The sequence below is a fragment of the Apus apus genome, chromosome 2 (genome assembly GCF_020740795.1).
Source record: "Apus apus isolate bApuApu2 chromosome 2, bApuApu2.pri.cur, whole genome shotgun sequence".
NCBI classification, from domain to species: domain Eukaryota; kingdom Metazoa; phylum Chordata; class Aves; order Apodiformes; family Apodidae; genus Apus; species Apus apus.
In genome coordinates this window covers 65,468,073-65,493,332 of record NC_067283.1, presented here as the reverse complement: position 1 = coordinate 65,493,332, position 25,260 = coordinate 65,468,073, and the positions used below count along the sequence as shown (strand labels likewise).

At 42.7% G+C, this 25,260-nt stretch overlaps 1 long non-coding RNA gene across 2 annotated transcripts; it reads left to right on the top strand.

The window, feature by feature from the left end:
* Positions 1-8,882: 8,882 nt before the first annotated feature.
* LOC127381562 (uncharacterized) lies at positions 8,883-24,997 on the top strand. Of its 2 annotated transcripts, none has more exons than XR_007888749.1 (3): positions 8,883-9,042; positions 12,309-14,478; positions 24,492-24,997. It is a non-coding gene; the product is annotated as an uncharacterized LOC127381562 (long non-coding RNA). The 2 variants fall into 2 exon arrangements; XR_007888750.1 differs by lacking the exon at positions 24,492-24,997 and adding an exon at positions 18,585-18,668.
* Positions 24,998-25,260: the final 263 nt, after the last annotated feature.

Below are 25,260 nucleotides of genomic sequence, written 5' to 3'. Positions count from 1 at the left end.
TCCTCACAAGACCTGTTCTCCAGACCCCTAATCAGTCTAGCTGTCCTTCTCTGCACCCTCTCCAGCACCTCCATGTCCTTCCTATACTGCAGTGCCCAAACTTGCACACAGTGCTTGAGGTGCAACCTCACCAAGGTGAGTATAGGGGCAGGATCACCTCCCTGGTCCTGCTGGTCACACTATTTCTGATGGAGGCCAGGATGGTGTTGGCCTCCTTGGCCACCTGGGCATGCTGCTGGCTCATGTTTGTGCTCCTTCAATCACTTCCAACTCCCAGTCTTGCCTTTGGCCTGTGTAGAAATATGTTATTTTCTTGGCTGTCACATGCATTAATATATGAAGTGTCTTATACAGTGAGGAACTGTCTTGTATGGAAGTACTTAAATTCAGGAAGGAAGGAAGGGAGGAAAAGGGAGGGAGGGGGGAGGGAAGGAGGGAACTGTAAGCTTGAAGAAGAATATCCTGATTTCTCCTTTTTGAAAGACTATGACCAGGGAAAGAAACGGATGTTTTCAACTACTTTCCATTTGCTTGTCACCTGCCTCGTACCTGCAAAAGGCTATCCCTCTTCAGATCTCCTGGCACAGTTTCTTGTATGATCAGTCCCTAAATCAGTTTCTGCTTGAGCAATATAGTTTTAAAAAATAACCTCTGTTAGAAGTATCGAAGAGAGGGAAGATTACTCTGACAGAATTGCATAAGGGGCACTTACACGAGTCTTTACTCTGGTGTAAGTCAGGCGGCTTGGGGACAGTGACCAGCAGCCAGAGGGGCTCAGGGAGCAGGAGACTCTGCCACACTTGAGGCAGATGGAGCAGCAGGTCTCACTGCAGCCTTTCCTTTCCACTACAAATACCTGAAGTTTGTAGCTGGTTTCAGTAGAGCCTGTTTTGCATAAACCATTTCTATTTTCCCATTACTCATATGTCCCTTTGTTAATAACATATTGTAAATAATTCTGTGCTGAATTTGGCATTCATTTAAACAGGTGTAACACTAAAGCAGTCATAATTGGTTTCAGTGTTCCCAGCCTTCTCTCTAGCTGCACTTTGCAAAAGAGTTTATTTGTTTTTGCTTTTGAAGGCTCATTATTATCATCATTCACCCATCAGCCTGCTGCTTTTAATGTTAATTCGGTTTTATAACTTGGTAGGAGGCAAGATGAAATGTTTCAGGCTGCATCCTAAGGTTGTTCTTTGACTGGCCAAGTGTTTTCAAAGGTTGTGATGGGCATTGGCAAGAAGAGGTCTGTGATATTTATAGTCTTCAGGAATCTGTGTAAAAGTGAAAAAATGCTTATCCTAGTTCTGTATAAATACCACATCCAAAGCACACCTGTCTTCTGCCATGTGGGCCAGCTAATTGGTTTTTGATCTATTTTTACTGTTCTTAGCTGAAAGGCAGTTTTTTTGTTAAGTTTCACAGAAAGCTCTAGAGCTGTTTTAGGGGTTTGTAGCTGTGAAAAATAGCCATGGTTCTGTTTTTTAAAAAGCATTCTCAAGGAATAATTATAATGATTGAGAATACTTCTTAAAAAACCAGAAGCTTGTACATTTTTCATAGCTACACGACTCTAAAATGACTTTGTGGGTTTCTTCACATATTCAGGAAACTTTTAAAAATAAAAAGAAGCAAATCTATCTCTGAGCTTGGCAACAGCTGAAGTTTATATTTCACAAGTATCTGAAAATGGGTTCCTCCCCATTTGCAGACACAGATGCCAAAGCTTTAAACTGACAGTGCAAAGTTTATATTGCAAGCTCTGTAAAGGAGCAAAGCAGCATTATTCTGCTCTGTGCTAGTCCTGCACTTATGCGTGGCTGGGAAGAAGCCTTGTTGGGTAGTTATTATTATTGTTTATGAATTCCCTGCCTTGTGGTCATGCAGAACAGCAAGTCGGCATTGTTGAATCGGGAACTGTAGACATGAAAATAGCAAAAACGTTGCCCCTGCTGCTAAACTTTTGGCAGTATTTTGTATTCCATTCTTGTCTGTATTAAAACACAGAAGGTAGTGAACGGGCCAAACCCTGAAATCCTTATTTGGTTATTATGAAAAGAGAGAGAAAAGGCTGTGATTCATTAGGAAGGGGATGAATCAGAAGCTGCAGAGGTCTATGCAAGGTAGCTTGGGTCATCTGAGCACAGCAAACAGTGGCTCTGTCAAAAGTGATGCATGAAATAGTCCTCATGCTGGGGCAAACAGAGGAGCAATGTAAGGAGATGCATTCTGCTTATGTGGTATGTCTGAGCATGTATATGCAGGGTTAATGGGAAAAGGGACACCTCTGAGTAAATGCATGCTCCTGTAAAGGTGACTTGTGTGGAAATCATTGCATGGGGCACTCCTGAAACCAACTATTTTGAAAGATTAATCGGGAGTTGTTGTTTTTTTTATTTTAATGGGAGCACCATACCTGATGTTCTCTTTCATCTCAAACAAAAGGGGTACAGGAGAGGGAATAAAAGTTGCTGTTTTAGCATCAGAACAGTCTCTGAGTGGCAGTTCACTAATCCCACTTCAGTATTTTCCCTGGAGCAGCAGGAGTTACAGATGTTTGCTTGCATCACCACAGTATAGTTTCTGATTATGGTAGTTTGTGTTGTTGTAATTCCACAGAAATTATACTTTGGCTTCAATACTTTGGCTTGTCTGGGCACGACTGATCATTATCTGCGCTTCAAGATTAGCTGAATGTGCCTAGCTAAATGCTCTGAACTTTGTGGTAGAAGAGGATGAATTTGGGAGTTGGGTCTCTGAAAACATTGCATAAGAAGAGGCTGTTGTGTTTATTTGCCTGTGCTCCCCAGCATAAAGGAAAGAAGAGGAGAGCAGTGCAGAGCTTTACCTGTCTGCTGGGGATATATTCAGTTACTTAACTCATTGCACAGGCCACTGCAACCCTAGTAGGCAGCATTTCAGCAGAGGCCAGTGAGTGTTGTAAATAACATCAGGAGAGAGTTTTTTGTTTCCATCTCCCCATTTTTTACATTGGATGCTGAATGAGTTGCACACGTGTGTGTGTGGGGGTCATTCAGCTGCTCTCCCTGGTGCTCCATAAGACCTCCCTGATCTCACGTTGCAGAGAATCTCAGAGATAATTTTAGTAAAGGGCTGCTCTGAGTGCCATGTGGCTCGTCTGTTTACAAAGTCACAAAGTCTCTTTTCATTATTTTTCAAGGATCAAAGGGGACAAAAGTTTAAATATTAGCTCAGCTATTTAAGCCCTGTGGCAATGCCAGTCTGATTGGCATGTAGTGTTTGATCTAGTAATAAGATATTTGGTCGAGTGATGACCCTCAGAGCATTGTAAGGAATATGCTGATAAATTCTCTGAGAGAGATAGGAGGGATGAGGCAGCTTTTACTTTTTATGACAATTGTTGATCAAAATATCTGCCAAAAACCTGGGCTTAGAGATCTGTGTTGTCGCCCTCCAGTAAGCCCTGCTTTCCTGGAGACTTCTAGAGTATTCCTAGATAAACAGCATTGCAGATGAATATTGAAATTAAAAACGAGTTAGCCAGTAAAGCCTCTGGGCTTGAAAACATTTTCTGGTCTCTACATTTTTGTCCACTAGATGGCTTTTCTCCACCCTACCTGCAACCTAATAGAGCAATCTGAATCAAGCAAATGTAAACTATCTAAAATGATATTATCTACAGCTTAATTCAGATGCTGGTAACACTTCAGTCAAAAAATTCTAATTACATACAGCATACAGGGCTTATCTATCCTTTGATGTAAACTTTCCTACATGGAGGAAATCTGCTGTACATTGGCATAGAGAATAAATGAAGTTAAGATGTTTTAGCAAATTTTTTGCCAGCAAACAATGTTTGCTCACGATATGAAATTATTAAAGACCACAGGGCACATTCTGTGGTTATTAAGTCTTCAGCACTGACACTGAAAATTAATGTAAAAACTTCAAGACCTTGTTTTGGTTTGGCTGGGGTTTTTAAGGAATCGAAAATAGAGGAGTTCCTCCCCATACTCACCCAGCCGGTAGTATAATATTAATTAGTGATGTCCGGAAGCAAATTTAGATTTTGCAATTATTATAATTAAGTGTGACAGATGGGACAGAACTCTGCATTATGTGGCTTAAGCCAAATCAAATGGAGTGAAAAAAAAACACACGAAACAAAACAAAAAAACAACCAACAAACAAAAAAAACTGAAAAGAAAAAAAACCCCAACCAAAAAAAAACAGCACCAAAAAAACCCCAACCCAAACAACCCCAAACAAACAAGCAAACAAAAACAACTCATCACATTATTTACACTGGGAAAAGTCTCAGTTTTTGTGATTGTGTGAGTCACATTGACCACTGAGATACTAGCAGGACTGGGCCTTTCCTGTTGACTTAACCAGGTGAATAAGATAATGGTCAAGAGAAGAGTACCCTGAATTAGTCAAATGTGTGGTATGCAGGTTATGAAAAAGAAATGCATCTCAACAAACATTTTGGTATTATTTTATAATATTTACTCTCATTTAAAAAAACCACAACATGGTAGAATTAAAAAGAATCAGCAGGCTGATGTTCACCATTTCACTGGAGAAAATGTAACAGAATTGGTACAATTGTAGATCAGGAAAATGTTGTCAAGAAATGTCCTTACACCAACAAGGCTGATGTGGGTATTCACACTAGAGGAAGATGAGAGAACATCTACCACAAGCTGCTTTTCTGACTTCTTGAGAAGCTCAGTCCCTTGCTCCTAGTAGCACTTGGGATTGCGGGATTTCTGCAAGGAAGTTACTAGAGGAGCCTGCCTGGAGACTCAGCTCCTCACTTCATTTTATAGCCAGTAAGCATTTGTTCCATGTGAAACTCCCATTTCTAGCTGTTGAACCAGAGCAGGGCTTTCTTTTCCTGTCAACTTCCTGATAGCCACGGTGGAAAAAAAGAAGTGTGTTCTCATTTCAGCATCCATCACCCTCCTCCTTGCCTCTCTGGAAGAGGAAGCAAGCAAGCTATTTCTGTTACTCATCCTTTCCTTCAGCCTCCTTTCTTCAGGATCTTTATCTCTTGTGAATCATTCCAGTGCCCATTCCTGCCCCCAGTTCTAGCTTTTGCAAGCTTCAAAATGAAATTAGGGGGGTTGTTGGGTTTCCCTGCATGGCATGGGGACCTGCTGGAGAAAAGGTTGAGATCTTGGTAATCTCCATCCATGGGTGCTGGCTGGCAGTGTTGGGATGGAGAAGCAGCACAAGCAATGGAGCTTCTTCTCTGCAGCTTCAGGAAGCCAAAGTTGCATCAGTTTGCACTCAGTTTGAGCTTGGAAAAGCAGGTTTTTTTAATCATTTTTCTTAACAAAAGCTTAAATTTTGTCGAAATTCATGACAGAACAGCATCCACACTTGCCAGGGACATCTTGCAATTGCAGAGCATCTCAGTGGATTTTTAAGCCATGTTTGACTAACACCAGCCATGTTCTGTTTGATGCCAAGAAAACCTCATGCTTTAAACTGAAGGGTTATGTTTTCCTGGGTGGTGCTAAGTTAAGGTGATGCAGACCATGGTGTAAAAAGCCCAGGTACACTCATGGCCCTGGGGCATGGAGTACTTCAAGCTAAGCCAGCTATTATGCTACCTGTCATGAATGAATGGGATGGAGGAGCAGGCTGCTGAAATGCTTTGACATCCTGAGTGTAGGAGGTGTGAAACACTAAACTAAGACTGCTAATCCAATCGTGGTCAGCTAAGCAGTTTGGTCAGAAACGTCAGAAGTAATACACAAGCACAGATCTTTGAGCCTCTTCTCTTAGCTATATTCTGCTTTCAGTTACATCAGTAGAAATCCATTGATTTCACTGGACCTTCCACATCAGGCATATTCCAGTGCTCCTGAAAGCAGAGTTGAAGGGACAGAAGAGAGGAGAAAGAGGTGAATGGAACAAAAATGCAGCAAGCAATTTTACTATGCACACAGTATATTGCCTTTCATGGGTTTCAACCATTTGGTCTGGTAGAGAATGTTCTTTCTGGCCAACAAGAACTGTGAAGCCACAATGAACAACCAATAGCACTCAAGACTTCTGCAGGAGCATCAGAACAATAGAGATGCTGTTATGGAAAACCTTCCCTAGTATGCAAGTATGTGCATGCTACTGAACATGCAGTAGTAACAATCCCATTTTTTATCTCTACCCTACTCCTATCTAGCTATCTGCTGATCATAAGCAAAGGAGTCACAGAGTGGTTAGCATTGGAAGGGACCTCTGAAGATCATCTAGTCCAACCCCCCTGATAGAGCAGGATCACCTACGGTAGATCACACAGCAACATGTCCAGACAGGTTTTGAATGTCTCCAGAGAAGGAGAATCCACAACCTCTCTGGGTAGCCTGTCCCAGTGCTCTGTTACTCCCACAGTAAAGAAGTGTTTCCTTATGTTTAACTTGAACTTCCAATGCTGCAGCTTGTGCCCATTGCCCCTTGTCCTGTCATTGGACACTGTGGAAAAGAGACTGGTCCCACCCTCCTGACATCTGCCCTTTAGATATTTATAAACATTTATGAGGTTCCCTCCTCACCCTTCTCTTCTCCAGGCTGAACAGACCCAGCTCTCTCATCCTTTCCTCATAGGGCAGATGCTCCATTCCTCTAATCTTCTTTGTGGTCCTGCACTGGACTCTTTCCACTAGTTCCTTATCCTTTATGAACTGGGGACCCCAAAGCTGCACACAGTATTTCAGATGCAGCCTCACCAGGGAAGAATAGAGGGGGAAGGTGACCTCCTTTGATCTACTGACTACATTCTTAATGCACCCCAGGATGCCATTAGCCTTCTTGGCTGCAAGGGCACATTGTTGGCTCATGGTCAGCCTGTTGTCCACAAGAAACCCTAGGTCCTTCTCACCAGAGCTTGCTCTCCAGCAGGTCAGCCTCTAACCTCTACATGGGGTTATTTCTCCTTAGGTGCAGTACCCTACACTTGCCCTTGTTGAATTTAGTTAAGTTTCTCCCTGCCCAGCTCTCCAGCCACTCAATGTCATCCTGGATGGCAGCACAGCCTTCTGGTATGTCAGCCACCCCTCCCAGTTTTGTGTCATCGGCAAACTTGCTGAGGGCACACTCTGTCCCCTCATCCAGGTCATTTATGAATACATTGAACTGGGCTGGACACAGTACCGATCCCTGGGGGACCACACTAGACAGAGGTCTCCAACTAGACTCTGCTCCATTTACCACAACTCTCTGAGCTACGTCCTACAACCAATTTCTAATCCACCTCACTGCCCTATTATCCAATCCACATTCCTTGAGTCTGGCTGTGAGGATGCTGTGGGAGATGGTGTCAAAAGCCTTGCTGAAATCAAGGTAGGCAACATCCGCTGCTCTTCCCTCATCTGTCCATCCAGATGTGCCATTGTAGAAGGCTATCAGATTGGTCAAACATGACTTCCCCTTGGTGAATCTATGCTGACTACTCCTGATGACCTCTTTTCCTCAACATGCTTTGCGATGGCACTGAGAACAAACTGTTCCATCACCTTTCCAGGGGTGGAGGAGAGGCCCACATTTCCTCTAGTCTTCCTTTTTCCTGCAGTGTAGTTAAAGAAGCCTTTCTTGTTGTCCTTGACCTGTCTTGCCAGTTTTAATTGTAAGGAGGCCTTAGCTTTCCTTGTTGCATCCCTTCATCCTCTGACAACATTCTTGTATTCCTCCCAAGTAGTCAGCTCCTTATTCCATGATCTATAAATTTCTTTCTTCCACTTGAGTTTGTTCATTATCTCCCTGCTCAACTGTGCAGGTCTCCTGGCTCTCTTCCTTGATTTGTTACTATTTTGGGATGCCCCGATCTTGAGCTTGGAGGAAACAATACTTAAATATTAACCAACTCTCTTGGCCCCCCCTACCTTCTTGTGCTCTATCGCATTGGATTTCACCAAGCAGTTCACCAAGTAGAGACCATGTGAAGTCCTCCAAGCCTAATTAGAGTATTCCAGAAGTAATAACAGAAAAAAACCCCACAACAACAACAAACCAAAAGCAAGCAAACAAACAAAACCAAAACCAAAACAAACAAACAAAAACCCAACAAAAAAACACAGGAGAAAAGCCATAGCTCAATTAAACAGTTGTCTGGGAGGTGACGTGTGGAGTTTCTGCCCCTGACGCAGCAGGTATCTGGCACACTGTGAAGCCAGAGCTTTTACTAAGTGCAAAGGTAGTTGGGTATAGCCAGGTCACGTTACCCTGCAAACTCAATGCAGCACCAGATCCAAAAGGCAATAAATAACAGCTTAACACTCAGTCCTTACCTGTGTTGATCTTGGGGAACTTTGGATAAGGAAGCGAGGCTTGACTTAGCTACCTTCAGTCTGTCTTCAGTCTTGGCATTGGCCAAAGTTCTCCCTTAAGCAGCACCAGTTTATTCGAGTAGTGCAGCACTTGTTGGACAAAATCCCAAACTCAGTCACAGCAAGTGTTCAGCTGGAGGTGGGCAGGTCATGTACAATCCAGGTATGGTAGTTTACAGTTCTGTGCCACCCTGCACCTCTGTAAAGGCCATGCTGAGCTCCTTTGCACTCCTTCAATAGGCTTTTGATCTCTGCCAGCACTGTGCATTTCCCTTTCCAGGTCAAATGTTTTGTACCACCAAGGAGATCTGTAAGAGAGGTGTTATTAACCCAGACACCTCCACTCTGTGAAGGAAATGGAGATTCAATTCCTTCTGTGCATCTGAAATGCTGCTGGCAAACTTGTGCTATGAGAGGTCGAGAAAAACAAATAGTAAGCTGACAAGAAATATTCTGTAACACCAGAGCAAGACGATGTGCATGTCCTAGAAAATTAATTTGGCTCTGGACTGAACATAAAAGGATTTGCCAAAATCTTTGTCTGTCTTTTCAATTGAGACACAGGTTAACAACGTTGGAAGTAGCCATCCAGGCTTGATCTCAGGTTGGCCCATACAAGGAGTGACACTGCTGACCTGCCCAGGCACAGGATCTCAGCCAGGCCTCAGGACTGATCTTGCTCTGAGTAAGCCCAGAGACCCCCTCAACTTTAACACCAGGATGCCAGGTATGCAAGACTTGCTGCAGCTGCAGTCTCAGATCAGCTCCATGAACTCAATATCTCCTTTTAACCCTGCAGAAAGATTACAATATTTCTTCTCTGGGTTTGATGGGATCTGATTTTTCTTACACCCTAATGATCAGCCATGAGAAAAAAATGAGTGACATATACCTGTCACAGATTAGCATATGCTGTTAGTTAAGCCTTTGAATGTGTGTTTAATTTTCAGGTGGATGCATAATTACTCTGTGACCTGTTTAGCATTTCAGACTCATTCCTTTCAAAGACTGGAGGGGAAAAAAAAGAGGTTACATCCAAGCTAAAATGAAAAACACAAAATATTTTTTGTCTGTGTACGTTTACAAAGGTTTCTGAACAAATTTCTTTTCAGAGTAGTTTGCTCTCAATCTCAACTGCCAGCAGCTGGCTGGGAAAAAGCAAAAGTTAGCCTGAGAAGTAATAAAACTCACATGACCTGAAACTGTACAATACTGAGCCCATTCCTAACCACAGCTAGATTTCTTTGTCATTCTGGGAAAAATAGTGAAGTGTCTGGGAGTTTTCTTTGTTACAATTTTTCTTAAAGGGATTTTCTTTTGGGGAGGCAGCAGCAGAAGGGATTTTTTTGGTTACTTTTCTTTCAAAGCTTAGTGATAATAAGCAAGCAATATGACTTTGGCAGGAAAAGATCGCATCCCGTGTTAGAGAATAAATTGTTCCCTTGATAATGTACTGAGTGATAACCCTTTCTGGATCTATGGATTTTTCTATGTATTTGCATAGAAAGTCATTACAGCACTCTTTTAGCTGATAACAGTAGCACATTGCTGCATGTTTCTGCATGTCTTACAACTCCCTGGACAAGGTATTGATCAGGTAGGTTGCTCCCAGTGAAGCAGAAAGTCATTCTGTGTGCTCCTTCTCGGATGAGAGATAAGCCTTGTTGCTACTCCACAGCGTGCTGTCTCCCCTCTCTCTTTGCATAGAGGGTGATAACTGCAGACATCATGTGCTCCTTTCTGTTTAAGATTTCCAGCCTGACACATCACAGGAAAAGAAAGAAAATAAGGGAAAAGTACAACTTTTCAAATGGAGAAAAGTCAGTCCTTTTCCTTGCCAGATTCAAGAAAGGCAATGCTTGCCCAGCCTTTCTTTTTCTTGGTTGATTGCAGTGCTAAAAATGGCACGCACCCATTATATTAGAATGGATTTCTTCACAGAGCATATTTTCATTCAGATTCATGTAACTATTGACCAGAAGCAAGGTTAAGTTGAGCCTGTTTAAAAATTAACCTTTTAAAAAAACAACAACAACAACAATTTTTTATTATTATTTTTTTTTAATTGCGTAACACGGCAGCACTCTTCAGGTAATCCTTCAGCTTTCTAGCATCTAGCATCCTCTCTGATCTCCAGGCTATGTGTAAAGGCAGCACATTCCTAGCAGCTCCTGTGCCTGTGAAGTTTCATGCTGTTGCTTTAAACTAGTAATTCTCTGATTGTATTTAAATGGTTACAGTGTAGAAATAAGTAGGAGTGCTCATTTCTGCATTTATTTTCCTGGCCACCATCTTTCAAAAATATACTTTGAAATGTGCCCTTTTCTAATTCCATGCCCCTAAAACAGCTCAAGCAAGAGATACAGGAAAATGGAGGAAACTTTAAGTGCTTTAGGAATCCTCTCTGTCAGAAACACATCTGTCTTCAGCCCCGTGTTTATCTGTCAGAGCAGGGGCAGGTGAGGGAAGTACGTTACGAAGCAATAATCTAAAGCGCGTAGTAAATTTAAATCCCCTGATGCAGAATTAGCTGCGATTCCTGCTGTCGGGAACACAGAGCTAAGGAAAGGTTAGATTTCTTCTCTGACTGTACTTTCATTCAGATTAATATTTAAGCCATGCTGGTGGTTGTGTCCAGGAGAACAGTCGGTTCCTTTTCCAGCTATAAATGGTAAGAGGCTGGGTCGGCTAGAGCCCGCCTGTCAGCTGCTGGAGCAGGACGAGCACCTTGTTGGCTCCAGAGCTGCCAGGCTCTCCGCTCGCACCAGCTCACTCATTGGTTGTAGCCATCGCCCTCCTTGCTGCTGCTGCTGACAGCGTAGCTCTCCTCGGCTGAGATTACTGCCTATGACCTACTTTGAAAATGGTGTGAACCGAGGTTCACAAATTGTCTTGGAAGGGTGCCACGAGGTTGGTGTGCAAACATGCGCGGTCTGGGAGGCTTGTGGCAGAGCAGAACTGGCTGTCTCCGCGTCCTTGCAGCTGCGGCGCGCGTTCCTTCGCCAGCCCCGGCTTCACAATCCATCTTTGTGCTCTTGAGTGCAGCATATTGATTTCCCAGGCAGGCTTGCTAGGTTAGAGAGCCTCTGGCCAATAAGTCCTCCGTGCCTTTTTGCTCTCAAAAACAGCTGAAGTGGTAATGAAGATGAATAAAGGGTTTCAGGCTGAGCTGTCAGCTGAAGCCTTGCAGTAGTAGTAGTAGTAGTTGTCGTGAAAGCAGTAGTAGTGGTATCAGAATACAAGTCACAAAGGAGAGCTGAGCAGTGAGATTTTATTTACACAGTTCATCTGTTTACTATAATCTGCTCGTTTATAGTGTAATGTAAACTTGCAATTACCAAAGCTGCTTTCCATGCCAGATGAACGGTTTACCCTGCATGTCATTCCAAAATACTGATAGAGGAGAAAATTCAGCAGAAAGGAACAAGCCTGGACAACTGCAGCCTGAAGCTGTACAGGTCTGGGTTGTGGGTTTTTTTCCCTTTTTCTTTTTTTTTTTTTCTTCTTTGTCTTCCTTATATAAGCTCTGTGCTGCAGAGGAAAGTTTCCACAGGCTCAGAAACATCATAAGCAGTTTCAAACCTGCTTGAAAGATAAGGCTTTTTTTTTTTTTTCCCCCCTCCCCAAGGCTAATATATTACATACCTACTCAGCACAGGGCTGCCTATTATCTGATAAGATAATTAGCATCAGACATTAGGAGAAGCATGCGTGCTTTTAAAAAGGAGTATTACTGAATGTTCACATAGTTAAAGAGTGTGCTTATCAGAGGTTTTCCATGCAGAAGACTTGTGCTAGTATTTGACTTTGGGTCAAGAAGTCTTTTATTAAATTAGCAATGCAAATGTGTTTTCCTTTATACACGTGGAATTTAAGTGTGTCGGACAGCCTCCCTGTAGAGCACTTTGGGGCTTTTTTACAGATTTAGCGTGGGCCAAGAGTTCCAGCTTGGGCTCTGAGTATTTCTTTTTGTTTGTTTTATCCTCTCTAAAGACATCTGTTCTACATGGCTCTCCACCTTGGCCGCAGTTCAATTTCCAATGACTTCCATGAACTCCATTGTGAAATCCAAGTGCAAGCCTCTCTTTGCACCAGGACCAGCCCATGACTCCTGAACACAGACTTGCAGTTTACAGATGCCCTCACCAGCCTCCCCTGAACCAAATGGCTTTGGGAAGCACCCACCACCCTGAGGAAAGTACACCTCATCCTCTTGCTTGTCCTTCTCCTGCTGATTGACAGTCTCAAGCCCTAAAAGCCATGCTGTAGTAGTTGAAAAACAAAGAAAATTTAGACAAATACCTTTATCACTCTAAAATCAGGACAACAGTGATGCCTACTTTGCCTGCTGTGGTCTTTGCTGGTTGCTAAATGGCCAAAATGATCCTTGGTGGTTCAAGGGGGAAGAGAGCAGGACCTGAAACAAGAACTTGACATCTGACATTTGCCAGTCCTGTTCATGAAGCAGCTGGCCCATAGGCAGGAGCTCCTGCCTGAGCACGCCTGCTGCTCAGCACATCTCTGCAGCAAACCCTTCTGGCTTGACAGCTGTAATGATAAATACTGTAACTGGGCTGACATTTTGGCCTGGCAGGGCCTTTCCTAAGTCTCAGCTGGGAGTGATTGCTTTAATGAAGAATGCTAATAGATTAATAGTTTGCCCTGGAGTTGTTACTTCTAGTGTAGAAGGTGCCGAGTTGTTTTTAATGGTGGTTGTTTTCTTTTAATAACATATGTGGAGCTTTCTGGGGGATGTGACAGTGCTCCTCACCTAAAAGGTGGGGGCAGACTCTGGAAAACTTGTGGTGTCCTTGTCACTTGCATTATTCTTTGTGACCGTGCAAGGTGTGATGCAACCAGGGGAAACAGGAGCCAAAGAGGGAAGTTCAGTTCTAGTCCCTGTTATGGGTTTGCTGAGAAAGGAGTTTGAAGCGTACCCCAAAAGAGACAAGGGTTTACATATGCAGACCCAGGTTTATGCAGATGGGATCATCAACTCCACAGGAAATGTTTCTCAAGATGTTTTTCCCATTGAAGCAAAGGAAGAAATGGTCATTGATGCAGGGAGGAGGCATCAGCCCTTGGTGAGTTGCATTAGTCTGACTGAAAGATATGGTGCATCAGCTTATGGGGCTTTGCAACCAGACCATCTGTTGAATGAGCAGGGAACGTGGTTGAAGCAGTATAAAGCAGGCCAACCCAATGTTTTTTTTTGTCTTTTGTGTTGCCTGTGGTTTTAGAAAACATTTTGGAGTAGCAGAACAGATGAGGGAGACAGAGATGTAACTACTGCTGGGTATGCTCAGCCTTCAGCTCCTGCTCTTCTGCCCACAGAATGAGGGAAGACTTGAACAGAACTAAAAGACAGCCCATGACTACCAGTTGCAGAAATTACACAGATGTGGATGCAAAGTACCACAACACCCCTGGCCACTGCCAGGTGCCTACTTCTCTGCCTACATTACAGAATAAACCTCAGTTGACACTGTTTACCTTGTCACATCTCTTGTATGAGATACCTTATCTCACAGCATCTGACAAAACATCCCAGGCACTCAAGGTAAATCAGGAGAAGAAATGTAGCATGGTCTTTCCAGGTTTGGGCAAATGAGTACGGAAACAGGCTATTTGGGGTAGAAGTAAATGGAAGTTATGATCTTCCCCTTTGATTTGAATCTTCCATCACACCTGATGTGTGGTCTGGTAGGATTAAGTTATGCATCTGTCTTTCAAAGAGCAAGATCCTACAAGCTGCTATCCAAACTTTAGCTGTTGTCTGCTAATCAAGTTGACAAAAATTAATCTCTAACATCAGCTGTGAGGCAGCCGGTAACTTGATTCCTATCACTGAGGTTTCAGGGTAGTGCAGGGTAATGAGACTGTCCTTGTAACTTCAGTTAGTGAAAAATGGTAGTGCCTTATTATTTGTTGAATCACTCTTGATATTTGATACTGTTTATCATCAAATGCTGCTAACCTGTGTGGAGAAGCCATGTCTATCAGTGGAAGCTCCATGAAATCGTTCTGTTCCTTCTCCTGAGGTGGAGCTGGAGGAGGCTCGAGCAGCAGTTGTTTTCCTGTGTCCAAACTCCTCATCTGTGGCAGCTGACAAGGCTTCTTCCATACACATGTGAAACGACTGGAGAGCTGGGGAGATCACATGGTGAGCTAAAGTGCCTGTTTTTCTGTAGATGATATCTAGGTTTTCATATTCCTTATTGCAAGCATAATTACTGCCTTCCCCTAATTATCTTAGTGACTACCTGAAGTTGGCATTGCACTGCAGAGCAAATGGCCAGAAGTGAACCAGACAAGTCTAAGATCACAGCTGTATTAAATAGAGGCATTAGTGTTATTTGAAATCACATGTAAACCAAATTGACTTGTGCTGGCTTAAGACCATCTTATTTGCAAATACCAAATCAGCTCCCCAGCAGACTGAAATTTAAACCAAAACAGACATGGTTTAACACCAAAATATGAGAATGTCCACTCTGTCTTTTACACACTAAAATAGATTTTAAATTATAACTTCTGAGAGACTGCTACAATTTTTCCTAGCAGTTTAGGCCTAGGTGATGACTGTAGAAGCAGAGGAGTACTTGAGTACTTTGCAATTCTTCCTTCTGTAACTATTCCAGATGCTCAGAGCCTTTGATGTTTTTTGCACCTCTGTGAACTCTTGGGCTTTAGTATGTGCCCACAGAAATAGGAAAACTCCATCTATACTTCACAGAGACCATAATGTTGTCTTCACTCTGTCAGGTGCAGTGCAGCTACAATAGTCTAGGTAAAATAACTGCATTTGAAATCACATGCTCAGAAAACTGGAATGAATGGGAGCACTCTGTCTGTTTAAAACACACACACTGCCATAGGCCTGTTGTTCATAAATGTCTCCGCACTTTTTTCTCTGTGCTATGCATGCAAGTTCTTCTTCATCATGTGGAGTCTTGGGTAGGTTTTCAAATTTGATCCTGGAAGGCTTCCAAGAAGATGGCCTTCACCACTTCTGAGATGGGGCCTTCCTTTCCAATCATGGTTGCATGCAAGTGCATTTCACAGAAACGGTGAAACTGTAAAGCCACAGAAGGAAGCTTCTGGACACAGGACTTTCCCAGAAGCTGTATCTAGACTGAAAGAATGTATTTCTGAAATGAATAAGATGTCTGTAGACATCACTTGCAAAATGTCAAATTCGCTCTGTAAGTTATAGAAACACACAAGTGCATGTGTAACCCCTACAGGATTAATCAAGCTCTTTCTCCTATGGGGTGCTAAGGATAGAAAAACAGGAGAGATTATTGTTGCTATTTTTACATGCTTGGGAGCTGCTAAGCCATTATAATAATGGAAGTCATAAATTACTTCACCAATGCATTTGGAGATGAGCCAGTGAACTGACTCCTTGGAGAAATAGAGGATAGGTGTTCTGAATGGCAGACACTGCAGAGGAGAGGGCTCAGGCACTGGGAAAGGGAGACCATATGGAGGAAGCTGGATTCCTGTTCTGCTCCCCCACTTTGTTTGTGGTGCAAGCAAAGCAGGCAATGCATTTGCAATCTGAAAGTTTGGCAAAAGCCTTCGCACCTGCTTCCTGAAGCAAAAGAAATTCAGAAGTTTATTCAGTGGATTCTTTTTTCTTTTGCTGTTCCCAAAAAAAGAAGCTCATTCATATGCACTTGACGGTGAGAGGTAAATTTTCAGCACAGTGCAAGGTAACTTAACCACATGATTCCCAGGAACAGTAGAAGGAATGCTGCAGCAAAGCCCTCAAGCCAAGGCATGTGAAAACATCTGTAGATGAATCCCCTGCCCCATGGCAATGGGAATCCTGGTCAAGGAATTTTGTGCTGAGTGCTGAAACAAATAAAATCCATGCCACAAATCTCCTGTCTGCAGCACTGTGATCCTCTCTCTTTGAGATTCTGTGCAGACTTCTTCCTGGTGCATTGCATTAATATTAAATTAACAACACACTACTCACATGGAACTTACATTCTAAAAAAAGCTCACATTATGCTGTAAGCCTTTTATTACAAAATAATAGCAGTCGTGAGGTTAAAGTTTGTTAGTACAGTTTTCTATAGCACATCTGTACATTTTTATGGAGGATAAAAGCTACGTTCCATGTGTAGCTTAGTCATATGAATATAGATAATGAGTAGTTTATTGAATTTCCTTTTGATTTTACCATTCGCTTATACTCATATAAAGCCTTTCCATGCAAAACATACCACATTTTTGTTAAGTGGTGCTTTCTTTTCAGAAACACTAATTTCCCTGTCAGTGTTCTGCAGAGGATGTGACCTGATAGGAAAAGGACCTATTTCTCTAGGATTTACCATGTAGCTAGAGGCATAAATCAGAGATTCTCTGAAGTGGATTGTAATCCACACTGGCAAGAGTAAAGAAGAATCACTAGGTCCATATGGAGCAGGACCTTGAGAAGCTTTATGAAGACCACATTCACTGGAATAGTTACCCAGCATCCAAGCCATGGAAGCCCACACAGGCTTCAAAACCAAAATATTTCAGGGCTTTTGTGGCCTTCCATGATGCAGAAGCTGGACAGAATTTTTATTGAATCTGGCCCTAAGTAAGGAAAAGAATTTTGTAATCAGTGCATGGTTTAACAGGAAGCCAGAAAAATTCTTTTAATATTGGAGTGATACGGTGGGAAAGCTTAGCCCTAGATACAGTCCTGGCTGCTGAGCTCAAAAGAAATCTGCCTGCAAGCAAAAATAGCTGGGGGAGTACAGAAAACTCCTAATTAACCTGAATGGGAAAAAGGTATGTACCAGCATCTCAGTTTTTTACTGTGTATGTATAAGCCATACCTTACTTTTTAAATTCATACCCTTCACCCTACAAAAATGTTTTCACTGCCTTGAATAGGCTTAATCCCTGAATGCTGACCCCCCCCCTTCCTCTTCTTCCCATCTTGCAGAAGCACTTTCAGTTATTGGTAGCAAACGCTGGATACAGTGCCAGAGCTCCTTAATGCCATTCCAGGTGTCAAACAGCAGGGACTATTAGAAAGCAATATGTAGCAGTCCTCAGCCCTGCTGATATTTCAGCATTAAGCCTGTGTCCTGTAACAATTGCTCGCTGTATTGCCAACAGTTTTAGAGATTAAAGCTTTGGTAGCATTGATACAGAACAGGCAAATAACTGATCACTGCATGATGGTCTAGGTTAAAAAGAGACTACATTATGTTATGTCTTGAACTTGAAATCATTCCGGTGCTCCCCAGTAAGCCTTGTGCCATGGCAGTCAGCAGGGTTATCAGGAGGGGCAGGTATTCCAACTGCAATTATGTTTTCTCACCTTGACATTTTATTTTCGTTTTTTAGATACAGAGATTTAGGTGGTGTTAAAGAACATCAAAAGGGGCATTAACCAACATCTTAGAGCATTGTGAAGATCCAGATAAGTGGAGAAGGCTCACTTGGGGTCTAGATAAGTAGATCCGACCTGATTCCTTTAGCTCCAGTGTATACCTGTCAGTGATGATGGTTTCACCCGGAGCATCATGTAAGCGTTTCAATAAACAGGGTGTGCATTGTGTAGCAAAATCAAAGCTATGCAGTAATAACTTCCCTGCAGCTAAATGGATGCTTTTTTCCACAGCTGAATCCTTAGAGGGATGATGTAGTTTTTAGTCATCCATTGCCACGTGACTTATTAAAACAATTAACAGGCAAAAAAAGTGGTTATTTTGAGTGGTTTGGCAAAGGCTACACAGAGTGAAGTTCAAGCAGAGTGAGTTTTTACCTCTCTTGGTAGCAAAGTGTGTGAAGTGGCCAGGACTGCGGTTCTTTTCTTAGCTCCTCTTCTAATTCACTGTTTAACGTTGGAAAAGTCCCCCGGCCACTTTGGGTTTGGGATTCATTATGAACTTGAAACTCAGATCAGCTTCTCTAAAAGATTCATGGGCTCTCTGGGCAAACCTGGGCCGAGCTCTGGGGTTGAGCCTGATGGGTTTATAATTTGAGCCCTGTGTACATGAGGTTTGAGGTTTTGACATGTAACCAGATGAAACATAATAGTTTCAGCTGAGTTTTGCTTTGAATTTTTGGGTTCAGCTGCACTCCTCACTTAAAGAGAAGGCCTGAAGGTGGTGAAGCTAACTGTAGAAACTGTCCACTGAGGTTTTCAAGGGGAAAACCAGATAGTTTCACTCAGTCTGATTTAAAATTTAAGCCCTAGGTGTATGGTTTACTGTGGTTTTTATATTTAGTGCAATTGCCTGTACCCTGTTCCAGGAGGTGAATAGAAGAGAGGCAGGTGTGTAACATTAAAAACATGCAAGATGCCTTGGATGGAAGATTTCTGCAGACAGACCTGCAAACATTGTGAGTGACAATGCAGATTCTCCTTTTTGAATTTCCTTGCCTCTGTTTCTTGCTTCCCAACCATCCGAACAGTACAGTGCAAACAAAACTTGTAGAGATTTTAACTGTGAGGTACCCCAAGACTTGCAGGACTGGTCTTTCAGGTGTCCTTCTAGGTAGCAAATGGATACTTCATTAGTCTGGTCATGGCCTCGGTCAAAATACACCTTGTGTCTTTGTCCAGGTTGCAGGCATCCTACGTGTCTCTGTCTGGCCTTGTAGCTTTGTTCAGGTCTTGCAGCCCTTTGAGAGGCCTGCAAAGCCAGTGTAGCCTCAAATCAAAACTAGTTTGTCAGTAATTTAAACTCATTTCCATGCTCTGGCCCTGCGGACTCTTCCACACCGTGACACACAGCTAATGTGGATAGCTGAACAGCACAGGCTTAGTGGAAGAGATTTCCAGAAATAATTGTCACTTTTTTAGGCAACAGATTTCAAGGCTGTGAAGGCTGGGTGAGCTGTGGGCCACGATTTGCACAGGCTGTATCTTCACCCCAAGCGTGGAAGCAATCGCCAGCTAAGCTGGATTTATCTGGTCACCATGGGCTGTGGCCCAGGAGGGACGAGACCCGAGTATTTCACCCTGGCTCCTGTGCTGGAGGGACCCTCAAGAGGCTGGGCTGACTCGGGCCAGTGTCATTGCCCCAGTTCACGCAGCAGTTGTGGTGGGGAAAGGAGCACGTGCCCTTCGGGGCCGCCCGGCTCATGGGGATGTGGCCAGCTGCTCCCCAGCACTCGAGGGGAATCTTTGGGGGGCAAAGCCTGGCACCGTGTTATGTAGCTTTATTTTAAAGAACTAACTGTGATTTTTTTATATGGAGCGTTCGTGTGCCAAAAATACAGCGCTTTTTATTTAGTGAAATATCCTTTGGAAAACTGTAACATCATGACAGGTTTTTGTATTTATTTTACATTCAGTTCAGGATTATACACGATCAGCTTTAGGGCCTTGTAGGAGCCAAGAGAATATAAAGGTTGTCAGAAAATTGGAGGCTTTATACCAGGCTGTTCTGATTTAACTGGCAGACCATTTAAAGTAACTGAGATTTGGGGAGAAGCGGAGCTTTTCAGAAATGTCAGTCTTCCAAGGAGAGTGTTACAGCTTCTAAGTGGCACCCAATCTCCAAAGTACTGACCTCAGCACCAGCAGCGGAACAGCAGCAGCATCTTTGAGCTATATTTTGTTATTATTGTTCTGAAGTTTCCCCCTTTCTGAATAGATAAGTTTCCCCCGGAGATGTAGTAGCATCTGGGCTTTCTTGCATCTGAGTTTGAAGCCGCCTGGTTCTCTGAAACGAAGCGACAGCTTTTAGTCTTCCACAGGAACGTGTGAATGTATTCAGGTTCATTTATAACACAGAGAGAAGAAAATTGATATTAGGGGGTGGAGGTGGGGGGAGGAGAGGGGGGAGGTGGGTGAAGAGGAAAGAGAAAGAAATCTTGGAGGGCTTCATCTGCCCAGGCCAGGAAGTAGCATAATGCATCCACACACTTCAGTCCACGTGAGCAGAGTAGTAATGGGATACACACACACACACACACATGCATGCACAGGCACATATACACACACACAAGCTGGGAACCTTTTCAAACAGTTGACTTATTCCTTCTGTTGGAGGTATTTTTCTTAGTTCTAATAATAAACACTGAAATCTGGGGTTAGCACAACATACAAAGGTAGCCTTTAATATACACAACACAGGTTAGGTTGAGTTGTATCCAGGATACAATGATCACATTGTTTCTCTCTTTTTTAAATTTTATTTTATTTGTTTTGTTTTGTTTCCACAAAAGTATAAAAGAGCATCATGCTACAGACAGCACATTTTAGTCTGAAGTGGAACTGGCAGAGGATTTCAATGGAAAGTTGATTTATTTCAAGGGATTATGGGAGTCCAGGGATAAAGCTGGCACTCGGCCACAGGGAGAGCCCTTGACCTAGAAGCAGGAACAGTTTTCAAAGCTGTACATGTACATAACTGAGCAGAACACTTTAATTTAGTGCAGAGCATAACCTGAATTCCTTCTCTGAGGGAAGATGAAAGAAAGAAATTTTACTTCTTAGTAGGACGTTGGAAGCTGTATCCAAAGCTTTTTGCCTATTTCACATCTTATTCTGCAGCATTGCAGGAAGCAAGTGTTTGTGACAAAAGGCTACTTTCTTCCCTGCTTAACTGAGAAAGCAAATTGAGCTGCCACTCATAAAACCAACTGGATACAGAATTAATTTGCTTTTCCTGATAGATGAAGCAAGTTAACAGGCCACTGCAGGTTACTCTCTGAATCAACATATGAAATATAATTTCATTGTCTTTCCACCCCCCTTCCTCCAGGCCTTCAGCAGTAATTATAAAGACTTGAGATCTCCCTAGTGACATCAGATGGTTAAAAAAAATTTGGATCACAGGAATAGTGTAACCCAGAGCCTGCTTTCAGCAGTGTTGTTCACACTCCAGAGAAGGTAATTCTTTACAAAATACTCTTCTGTAACTATGCTCTATTAATTTTAGAGGTAGTTTTCAGTAAGCTTCACATTGGGATTCACATCATCTGGCCTATTCCTTAGTCAGAAGGCACAAAGCATATCAGCAACAGAATGAGTCTTTACAAGGATAGTTTGGAGCATTTCATGAAGACCTTGTATTATATCAAACATGCCATAATAATTACATTTACTAAAACTTCCTAAGCAGTAATAGGCTTCTAGCTCAGCTGGTCTTGAAATCAATCAAAGTTCAGCTGCCTAATTAAGTGCTTTATTCTGCAGCTCTTAGTCCAGCCAAACGTCTGCAGGCATCTGTAGGTATCTGACCTGCATCAAGGACTCTGGGTTTGAGCCCTGTGTTTCCAGACAGTGTGTCTGACTGATACTGCAAAACCACAAAATGCCAGATGGTTTCAACATATTACATAGCTCCCTGTATGGGCATCCACTGACAGTGTGCGCCTTCCTGTAAAATTTCACATGCTGAAACAACTTCTTGCAGTGTGGAGACAACACTGCGCCTGAAAACAAAGATTTAATGACACTGGCATTGCTCAGCCTCTTGTCAACTTCTGGTCTGGGAAAAATGTTCAGCTGTTCTAAAATTAGAAGATAACGTAACGCTGGCTAGAATAGGGCATAGTCTGGGCAGGCTTCTTCATTATCAGCTTCCTTCTTGAACTTTAATCCTTATTTTATGACCCTTCTGCTGTTTTGGGTATAGCTTGCATCATGGACACTAACTGCCTATCACGGCAGATTTGCACAGTGATTTTGCTGTGTGCATTATGATGAGCCTAAGGGATTCCTTTCACTTGCCAGAAGGAGTGGGGACTGAGGGGCCTTCCCACCATCTGACCTGCAGCTGGGTTGGATCCCATGAGGATGGCTTGTGGTCTGGGAGGCCAGGTCCAGGGAAAGTGGTCCTTTATGTTACCTAAACAGTCTTGACTGAGACTGCCAGGTCCCCTTGCACGCCAACTGCTCTTCGGTTCCTCATACCGTGCACACAAATACCCTGACTCTCTAGGGAAATGGGAAGGAGCCATGGAGCAAGCTCTGAGCCTCCTCCCTCTGTGTATGCATACACTTGTTTTGTCAGGCTCTGGAATGCAGGCCTTGACCTTTTGCATCTCCTGAGCTAAGTCTTTCAACGCTGAGAAGTTCTTTGAGCACCCAAACTGTGCCCCTGGGCATGCTGTGAACTACTAGCTTTGGCAAAACTGGTGGGGTTGGTGCCTCCTTTGCTACTTAATTGGGGAAAGAGAGAGGAGTTAAATTTGGCTCTCAGAGGAGAGTTTTTCTGTTAGTTCTGCTTCCTTAACACCTGCAGTCGAGACCTAGGTAAGGAAGCTTTACCAGTGTGTACCTTTGTTTAGCTCTGGCCTTTGGAACCTAGCTGAAGAAGTACTGAAGAAGATCCACAGTGCAAATGGATGGGATAAAACTTTACTGCATTTGTCATGCAAAAGAGTCTGAGACTCGAGCCCTAGGGCTGCATGAAATGTAAGGATATTAAATCCTGCCTGCAGACAGCTGCCAGAGCCTTCTCTTGAGCATACCTGTTTCCTCCAAAGGTGTAAGAATCAGGCCTTGCAAGCATGATTGTGAACTGAGCAATACAGAAACTTTTCCCAGTACATACTAAGGAAAATGAGGAACTTCTAACGCATTTTACCACTCAAGGAGCTGCGTACATTTCGTAAAGCCAGCTCTGTGGCCACCATCTCCACTGTGATGCTCAGGAATTCCTGAGAGGCTGTCATGGAGCAGAAACCACCATGCTATATAACATGGTGCACATCCCTTTAACCATGCTCTCCCTAAGTCCTCCATGTCCTTTCTGAAGAAGTTTTAGATTTGAGATGTCACAAGTTCACCAGATGTTGCTGCAGACCTTGTAATCTAGGCCCTTTGCCCTAAGCACATCCTTCTGGAGAACTTTGTTTTTGGATTTCATGAAGAGATGGGGAGGCCAGGTGGAAGACATCTTCTTTAAAAGTGAAAAAAAATAAAATCTTTGTGCATTGAATGCTTTTTGTAGCCAGGTTACCAGGGACATTCTGTGCAGGAAGCTACGCTTGAACTCATTTTCAGCTTATGTTGTAACTCCCCTCCTTGGCATTAGTACTACTAAGTTTGTAATCAAATACATGGCAGCTGCAGCACTGGCCCAACAAGGTCACTTTTACTTCACGGGGCTCTGTCTGTGGTTTGGTGGGAAAAACATAATTATGAAATCCCTTGGGAAAGGGCTGTCTTGATGTGGCCAGGCCTCTTACCAGTATTAAGTATTGCATCTTTTCTACCAACAGAAATTATTAAAAAGGAAGAATGGAAACCCTTTCTGTTGCTTTTACAGAGCAAGAAAACATACAACTGATTTTACTGTGTGTTGCTTATAATTACTCTCTTTAATATCCACTAATTATGGCAAAGAACAGGAGAAATCTAACGGCAGTAGTGTTAACTGAATAAAATTTTAGTTAGTTTAGCTTTAGTGAATAATTTGTCTTCCTCAACTTCATTTACTAATATCTGAGGTGACAAGACTCGCCATTCTGCGTATTCATTTTGTAGTTAGAGGGATTGTTTGTAATTTACAGTTTAAGCCTGAGTGCTATTATTTTGCACTGTCAAAGAGCATCTGTTACAGTAGATAGCTCCTCATATGTTAGCGCCACAAAAAATAAAGCACACCAGCCATGTTAGCAGCCAGTTTACAAGCACCCTGCAATGTTCAACTATGTCAAGGTGAATTTATTTTAAAAGGGCAGAAAATGGAATTGCATAAATGAAATCTGTGCAGTCATCTACAGTGGGATGAGCTTGTGTTACCTGTGTAGGACTCGTTCCCACCAGCCATGCAATCCAGATTCAACACTCCGGTTCTCTGAAGGGGGTAAAATCCGGGTTAAATTTGTTTGTAGGCATTCAGTTGTTAGCTGATTATCACTACAGGCATCACAGGGTTTTAACCACAAGCTTTCCAGAAGATAGCTCATGTATTTTCTGTTTCTGTACAGTGATTTATAAGTAGACTGTAATTAGAAGATCTGAATTAGATATAACCATGTGCAGGCAAACTCTAGCATAGCTTTCATGGTTGGCTTTTCCAGTACAGACAGGACCAAACCATTTCAAAGCCAATTGGAATTAATGTTGTTCACCCCAGACCCCTTCAATGAACTTTAGCAAGAGACCTGTCATATTTAGGGTTGGTTATGAACCTTTACTTCTTTTATGCTTGATTATAAGTCTTTATTTCTGTTTGTTTGTTTGTTTGCCTGCAGACCACAGTAAAAGCAGTAGCTTATGAGACTCCTTTTCACTATTCCTTGGTGGAGAAGGCAAGCAAGGGCTCTCAACAGTGCAGCTGGCACCAGGCAGCTCTCCTCTCATCTGCCCAAACGGTACAGAGGTTGGACCATTACTGGCAAGATCATCACTCTTGTTCAGTTGTGCTACAACATTGAACTCACAGATCATGCCATCACTATGAGTATTATGCCTTTTTCTACAGAAATTTTGGCTGCATCCTCATGCAGACTGACTATAGGTGCATAACTGATCAGCGTGGGCTTCCTGTGCAGCTAAAATTGTAGACTAGCCAACCTTAAGGGAGCTTTTTCTTTTTTTTTTTTTTCCCCAGAGTAAAACTGATCATCTAAAGCCCATCTAGAATACTAGTAGTTAACATTGATCTCAGCTGTGGCTGTGGAGCCTCATAATTTTAAGAAATTGGGCCTTGCGTTACCTGTTAGAGACCACACAGCTAGCCAGTGATGAGTGTTGTACTTTTTCCAGCTACTCATAGACTGGCAAAATTATGTGGCTTAAAAGAACATGAAAAAATGTCTTAAAATGTAATAAAGTTTAAATAACAAAAAATTGCGCATTGCTAGTTACATCAAGCATTTATTGTTCCATTCTACCTCACGTTTCCTTTGATCTATTTTTAAGTCATTGCAAACTTTGCTAAAATCTGAATTCCACAATCTTCCCCCCCGCCAAAGTGTCCTTTTGCCTTAGACTTGCATTTTGAGAAGCCGATTTCTTTTG